This window comes from Malaya genurostris, chromosome 1 (assembly GCF_030247185.1).
Source record: "Malaya genurostris strain Urasoe2022 chromosome 1, Malgen_1.1, whole genome shotgun sequence".
NCBI classification, from domain to species: domain Eukaryota; kingdom Metazoa; phylum Arthropoda; class Insecta; order Diptera; family Culicidae; genus Malaya; species Malaya genurostris.
The window spans coordinates 39,399,850-39,407,798 of NC_080570.1; the positions used below are offsets into that span (position 1 = coordinate 39,399,850).

The 7,949-nt window shown below is 38.2% G+C and overlaps 1 protein-coding gene across 2 annotated transcripts in view; it reads right to left on the reverse strand.

The window, feature by feature from the left end:
* The window catches only part of LOC131437731 (uncharacterized), a 277,133-nt gene extending 273,496 nt beyond the window's left edge, over nt 1-3,637 (reverse strand). Inside the window, exon 1 of one of the 2 annotated variants that reach the window (XM_058607265.1) lies at nt 3,142-3,637. The gene's annotated coding sequence lies outside the window, so the exon portion shown is untranslated. Of the gene's footprint in view, nt 1-3,088 lie in introns of both variants that reach the window. The other variant, XM_058607272.1, reaches the window with a different exon arrangement.
* Between the last annotated feature and the right edge of the window lie 4,312 nt (nt 3,638-7,949).

Consider the following 7,949-nt stretch of genomic DNA (forward strand, 5'->3'; position numbering starts at 1 on the left):
TCCCACGACGTCTGCTTGCATCCAACGCACAAGAAGAAATGATCGAATTTCGACCATGGTTCCCCTTTTATAAGCAGTCAGTTGAAGATATGTGCCTGACTACCTCAAAATCGTCGTCCTTGCGCGAAAAAGCCAAGCAAAAGTAAAGAGTTTTCCGCGTCGTTTTCAAAGTTTGAGAAAACTTAATATTTGAGTTGTTTGTGGTTATCTCACACTGTTCAAAATATTATCCTAAATTCCTGATCATATTTTTGATGAAATGGTGAAAGAATTATGTTCCTGCCTTTAATACAAGTCGAGATATTCACGATTAAGTTCTGCCCATTCTTTCATATGGCTAATTTTGGAAAGGCACCCCATAGTAAAGTAAGTCGTATTCACGACAAAATTACTCATAGCAGTGTAGTCTCCTTTTTTAAAGTTGTAGTATGTTGATTCAGCGATGTTCTTGAATGTGATAGGTGCTTGGTCACGGATATATATTCGAAGCGGTGGGTGATGGTTACAAATTTTAACAAGTGTTACTGGAGCTCCCGTTAGTGTAATCGAGGCAGAAAGTTCTTGACTGACGAAGCAAAGATCCAGCAGGCGTCCATTGCTATTATAAACGGTTGTAGTCATCCAATAATTTTAAAGCTGTAGAAGATAACGACAAGTTTGTAGAATCAGGGTACAAGTATCTAGAGGAACAGCGGGTCCACTTGATACGAGGAATGTTGAAATCACCGATCACACTAATCCTATCGTTCAAGGATACTAGTGCCGTTATAAACGAGAGAGACTTTAAGTATTGATCGATTAGAACAGAATCATTGGCACGATCAGGCGGCAAGTACAGCACGCAGAGGTAAAGTGTGTAATTCTTGAAACTGATAGCAACCCAAATTTGCTGAACACAGTCGCATTTCGGTATAAATAGCTGGCGTGATTGTGATTCTGTTATTGTAGTCTAATATTATCAGTATATCGAATAAAATTTAAAGTGTCACTAGGATCCATAGTACTAGAAATGCAATGATTCTGTACACTAAAAATCGGCTACGAAGTCTGTTGAAACAGAAAGGCCAAATTCTATAAAAGGAATGTAATGCCAAGACTTTGCTTTGCTTGCGAAAAAAATTTGAATATCTAACACTTGTGAATTATTTACAGCGAAATCACAATGCGTCCATACTTTCTGGGACAGTCTTTATAACAAATATATGAACTAGAATTTCTCGGAGATGGCTTGACCGATTTTCACAAACTTAAATTCAAATAAAGGACCCGTGCTTCAATATCCGGATACAGCTTTCGGTTCCGGGGTAACGAAAAAAACATGTGAAAAAGGTAACATTCCCAGAAATCGCTCCACCAACTTTCACAAGCATCTGATAAAAGGTCTTACAATTCCATAGTACCCTATCGAATTTTATCCGGATGCAAGTTCCGGTTCCGGAGTTACAGGCTGATGAGTATAGAAAAATCAATTTCAAGAACGTGATGTTCTATACGTGACACTGAGAAATCAAGCGAAACACTTACAACTTGCCATGCAATTCTTCAGTTGAACAGGTCGGGATATGGTTGTCGATCAAATACATTGATTTTGTGGATACGCCGGATCGCGGTTCCCGATTCCGTAAGTATCGAAAAAAGTAACCGTAACCGTTCGGAACTTGAAAACACTCCACCTTTTCTGAAATGGCTGGACCGATTTCCACAAACTTTGATTATATTTAATTTGATTAAATCTCACCCCTTTGTGGAATGCATGATAAATGAATTCTCCGATGAACAAAAACTTTCTGAACCTTTCTGCAAATGTACAGTGCGCGTAGAGTGGTTAATAAGTGGATCAATATTTGATGTGTTCGAAATTTATTCGATAATACCGTGGCAGTTGAGTAATCAATAGAATCAATAGAAGTAGCAAGTGCTGTGACAATTCAGGATCCAAATTTAATTCCAGAACTGAATACTGAACTTGAATTCCGAACCTGACTTGAAGTACTGAATCCAGTTCCAGCACGCTTAATCTGAATAAGGCTAATGAACTCAGAAACTTAAATCAGGAGTTAAATTCAGGTTTTTAAATCAGAAGTTAAATTCAGTTTAAAATTCCGGTTCAGCGCCGTTTTCAAAATTTCTAAACTCATGAATCCAAAAACGTTCCGTTATTTTTCTTGAATGTAACAGTTTAATAACACAAGTCTTTATTAGCTCCATAGGAAGTGTGATGGAAAAGTGCCAGTTTAATTTGTATTCATTTCATCCAGTCACATTACCCATCCTTTGACATTACCCATCCATATTTTTCGAATGAGATGACGAATATGACTAAAACCACACTCGCTTCAGTGTATATTTCTTTATCCAGGTTAATAATAACATTCAACCAGTTGAATAGTGGGATTCACTAATCACCGGCTGTTTTTTATCATGGCAAAAGAATAATTCAGAACCCTGTCGTAGAAAATAAATTGAGGTATTTTCGTTTCCGGCAGGAGCTTACTGGTAGCAGAACTCATTGTGTTAAAATGAGATAAAACAAAACAATGTTCATGGGAATCCTGAAGAAAATTCGATCTAATAAGATTTCCAAACCTATAAGAAAGTTTGGTTTGGAAAGTTGAAATTGGATTTAATATTGATCCTTCTACATCTAATCGTAGAATCAATCGGGACATCGCTTTAATTTATCCGCAAAATCTTAGTTACCAAACAGGTCAATGCACCCCACATCTGCAGCTGTAGAGGTCATCATACATCGACAGCCAACGCACTATCCTAATAAGAATTATTTTCTCATCAGATTATGTTCAGTCAAGAACTTCGCGCGCCTCAACCCGTGCTGAGTATTGACCGAAGATGCCGAGGGGCGCTATTTCCGTTTTGTTTTCATTATGCTGTGAATACATTTTTTTCCCTTTCTGAATTTCACGTCTTGCTGTTTTCTAGATACGACTTTGGTTCAACGCTGATGGTGTTCCGAAGGAATTTTTCACCATTCCGATAATAGCACGACGGAGTTCTGTGTAGGTTCTGGTGGTACATTGAGCCGAAAAGAAAACTGACGGGCTAGTCAAAATCCTTCGTTGTTACTTACTTCCCCAGTATTAATGAATCCTTATTTTATGAGCAAATTTCAACGATCCTTACATTCACATAATCCACCGATTCAGCTGCTTCTTCGCCCTGCTATTAGTCCAGCGAATGATGGGGCACTTCCATTTTAGCTCGCAACATCCAGAAAATTTCACTTCATCCTACACCGTCGTCGCAAGCATCCAAAATTTATCCGAACTAAAAAACAGTTTCAAAACATGTTTTTTTTTCTCTCTCTCGTCAGCACACTTCACTGTTGACACTGGGGCAAGAAATCTTCCACCAAAAAAATTATGCCACCAATCTAGTTAACTTGAAAATTGCATTAGTTTCACCAGTCGAAAAAGTCGCAAATTCACTCACTCGCAGTCAAAATAGTACACACACCGCGGACACTCGAAAGCAGGCGATTGAAAAAAATATAACGCGTCCGAACTGCAGCGCACCGACTCTGGGTTTGCTGTGCTGCTTTGGCACGGGCAAATGCAGAAGCTTTCTCGTCGGTCGCAGTGAAGCGAAAATTCAGAGCAACACCACTACCATGTCAGCTCCCGTCGTCCACACCACAAGCATCATCGCCACAAGAGGGAAGGGGAGCCACTTTCCGACGACGATCCAAATCACGGGCGGCAGCGACTCTGCTATTGTAGTAGGCACTATATAGCAATTCCAGCGCACACACCAATACTGGCAACGGTTGAGCGAAATTTCTTTTGAACGGTACACGAGTTTTGCAAACGAAACAGCTATACTCGCGGTTGTATGCGTGTGTCGGTCGATTTGTTTACTAAAATGAAACACTGGTTACGTCACGTTGACAGCAAGTTGCACAAACGGCAGCTCAAGCGTCGCGTCTGTGAAACGTCACATTTTGAATCTTCGCGCTGCGAGGGGTACACATTATTTCGAGAAAGTTGGAATCAGAACCACAGACTAACAGACAGGACACTCAAATTAGATTCTTCAATCATTTTAACGGTCATTTCGAATATTCCTTTATTTGGGACAGTACTCACATGTGTCATGATGGCGCCACGTTACCCTATCAAAAACATCCTGTCTGTCATCTAGACTGTGCTTATTTTTTTCATTTACCAACAGAGTTGCCATTCATACAGAATTACCTATAATGTATTGATTTGTATACGTCCATGCGAATTTCATGCAGGATACAGATTTAATACATATTGCCAAAACTATATACATAATTGTGTCTACTTCTCATCCTCCAACGCAAGACAAAATCGAACCCGTTTTGTTACAATATTTACTTGCTTCTGGTCTGCCGCCACTTAATTTCGGGTGATAACTACCAACACAATAAAAAATAGTCTAGATGAACAACGTTGAGTCAAATAAATGGTTACCTTCCAACATCGCGAAAAAGTTAAATATATTATCAACGTAATTTATTGTGACGATTCATTTTCAAATATTTTGATGAAATCAGGCATCCCTGCAAGCAGCTGATCGGTGTTGACAAACGAGGGGAAACCAACTAGTAAAAAAAATTTTACATAACACAAGGGGTGTACAGATAGTAAATAGTTCGCGCAGTACAATATAGGTGGAACTAGTGCATCACGAAAAATTATTTTTATAAGAATTTACTCATACTGTCATGTCTGTTAGTCTGTGGCAAAACTCAGGAGGTCATGGGCCTTTAGCTTTGCTTATCTTATACTGAGAAGAAGCAAGAGCTCAGTGCACAGGCCCAGGAGTTGTGCTTCGATTGACTTGAAAATTAGACAAAACATTTTTGAAATGTTGTGTTATGACAAAATACAAAAAAAGTATGATTTTTTTTTTCAAAGCGCTTCCCAGAAAGATAAATTGTTTCCTTCGATTTTATGGACGCGTTTTTCTCGAACCAAGGTTTTGAAAGTCCCTGTCCATCGTTATTCGAAAACTACTTCACCATTTTTTTTTAAATTTTGCACACACTTTCTGCATGTAAAATATCAGACCCCAACGTTTTCTGTTCCGTTTTTTTTTTTTGTTACTTTGGGGAGGTTTTACAGCTACGAAATGGCAAATTTTTTCATGAAAAACGCAATTTTCACTTTAAACAACCTCCAGAACTTCAAAAATTAAAAAATAATCGAACTAAAAAGTTGGGATCTAGAAAAACATCTACTTTAAGTATAGTGCTTTATATTGTTGATTTCTGATTAGTCTGCGCTGAGATACAGTGGACATCGTAAATCATGATATCTAGGAAGCGTCCTCAAAAATACTTGTTCACCGGCTTATTTCTCAATTTCTTCAATCACAACAAAATTACCGTATCCGACTTCCGGTTTCGGAACTACAGCGTGAAGTGTGCTCAAAATTTCAAATCATCATTTAGAGCGACGATGAAAAAATCAGGAGAAATTCTTCTAAATTTGGTTATTTAAAACTGTTTCGATTTGTAGAATATGAGAGTATGTTTTTATTCAAGATTTAATGGAAAATGCTATAAAATATTTACTCTGTGGAATAAAACGAGTTCTTATATTTTTTCAGAAGGAATTCCAACTCATTAACACGCTCATTGAAGTAGTTTGACAGTTCTGTTACACACACGGATGCAATGTGTACTGATATATTTGTACACGAAGTAGTAAAGTGTGCGAGCCGCGGTCGATGTTGTTTACGATACTCACTCTAAACGATTTTTTTTCGAATTTCGTATATTCGATAGCTTACTAATTATAGTGAAATGCAAAACATTCGAAAAAAGCCGCAAGAGAAGCAGCAAAACAGTTCCCGAGTAGATGTTTAATGATTAAATGTGTTTCTAGTTTTCAACAATTTCCTGCTAAACATCTTCACATCAGCTGATGCCAAGCAGCTACATTCCAATACATTCACACTTGGAATAGACCATGTGATACAAACTTGCAGATTTGTTTCACAATAATTACAGCTTTGAATGTGGCAACCGGTACTTGCGTGCAACTTGATTAGAAGCTTTTGTCGATTGCGTAGTACTAGAATGGTCGACGAAAGCGTACTTTTGGCAGCAAGCTTGGAACTTTTTCGTGTTACACTGAAATTGTAATCGAGTCCAAATAAAACTTAAGACGTGCTTTTATTGGTGCTTGGCACAATTATGTATGAATTTCTATATTATTTTGCTTTGAATTAATGTGAAATTGTCGAAGTTATTGTTGTTGAATTCGGTGCGATTTTATTTTATTTAAGGTCAAAATTTTACTTCAAGAATTGAGCTAAATTATAGATATAATGGATTTGGAAACATAAAAGTAAAAACAATCACTCAAATTGATCGAGCACAGTTTATGCCAAAACTTGGTCAAACTCGACTGAGCTAAGGGTAAACAAAAAAAAAACTACACACTTAAAACCGATTCTCGAGCTCGGCAAAATGAAATACCGAATGATATCGGAAATCAGACATTTTACTGATTCTTCAGTTGTCTACATGCTCTTTTTCCGAAATCCGTTTGATATCTCAAAGTTAGTCATAATATATCGCTGAACTTGTCAGCAGATAAATAAAACTTGCTTCAGATAGAATTGGAACAAAGACATTTGCCTGTATTTCAGTTATTTATTATTGAATTCAAGATCTTTTTTTATACAAATGTAGCGTTTTCTTCATACTTTTAAGAAAAAATACGGATAAAATTATTCGTCACGGCTTCGAAGAAATTCTCGATTTTTTTCTGTAACACGGCTCATTAGGCGGCGCACACCTTCTTCGTCCATCGTTTTAGCTATCTTATTCCACCAGGTCGTCATCTGATTGATGTCTTTGACAACCTTTCCCTCTTGCCTTGAGCCTCCTCTTCATGATTGCCAAGTATTTCTCAATAGGGCGGAACTGGGGACAGTTGGGTGGGTTAAGTTTTTTCGGAACAAACTGGACCCCTTTCTCTGCATACCATTCTTGAACGACTTTGCTGTAATGACAGCTTGCCAAATCTGGCCAAAACATTACGGGATGGTCGTGGGATCCAATGAACGGCAAAATTCGTTTTTGGAGACACTCTTTTTGGTATAATTCCGATGTCTTATCTTATTGTCTTATTTGTAACGAAAACTTTCGTTTTTTTGCCACAGCTGCAAATGCCCTGCCAAATCATAAATTTTCTTGCAAGTTTGTCGGTAAGAACTAATTTAAATTTGGCTTGAACATCCCCCCGAGCCGTTGCCAAGAAAATTTTTTGACCTGGGGTTTGCCCGAAGTCAGCCTTGACATAGGTTTCATCGTCCATCAGAAGACATCCGTTGAACTTGGTCAGCACCTGGTCATATAGTTTCCGAACAATTTCAGCTGTTTAGCTAGCCTAGATGCAGACCACAATGGATTTTCCAAATAACTGTGCACAATTTTTTCCCTTCTTTCGGCTTCTATGTTGATTGTTTACAAAGTACAGTCGATTTGCGGAATGTCAAAAATCACACGTGAAGCTGACAAAATTCCCGACACGTGTGCGCCAAGAACTCCAAATCCGTCCACCAGGAGCGCCACAATATGAGCAAAAGCACCACGAGACGGGTGAAATCAATGGATGAAACATGGATCCATCACTTCACTCAGGTATAAAAACGATCATCAGTAGACTGCAGACAGTGCACAACGTCCGAAGCGCGTCGAAAGGCACATACAGGATACACATAGTCGACTACCTAGAAAAAAGAAAAAAAAATCAATAAAGAATACTAGTTAGATCGTTTGAATGAAAAAATCGAGGAAGAATATGTCATCATTTGCCGTAGAAAAATCACTGTTTCACCAAGATAATGCACCGATTCTCAAGTCGATGGCAACGATGGTTAAATTGAGTGCATTGCTCCTCATCCACCGTATAGTCCGAATCCGAATGGTTAAATTGAGTGCATTGCTCCTC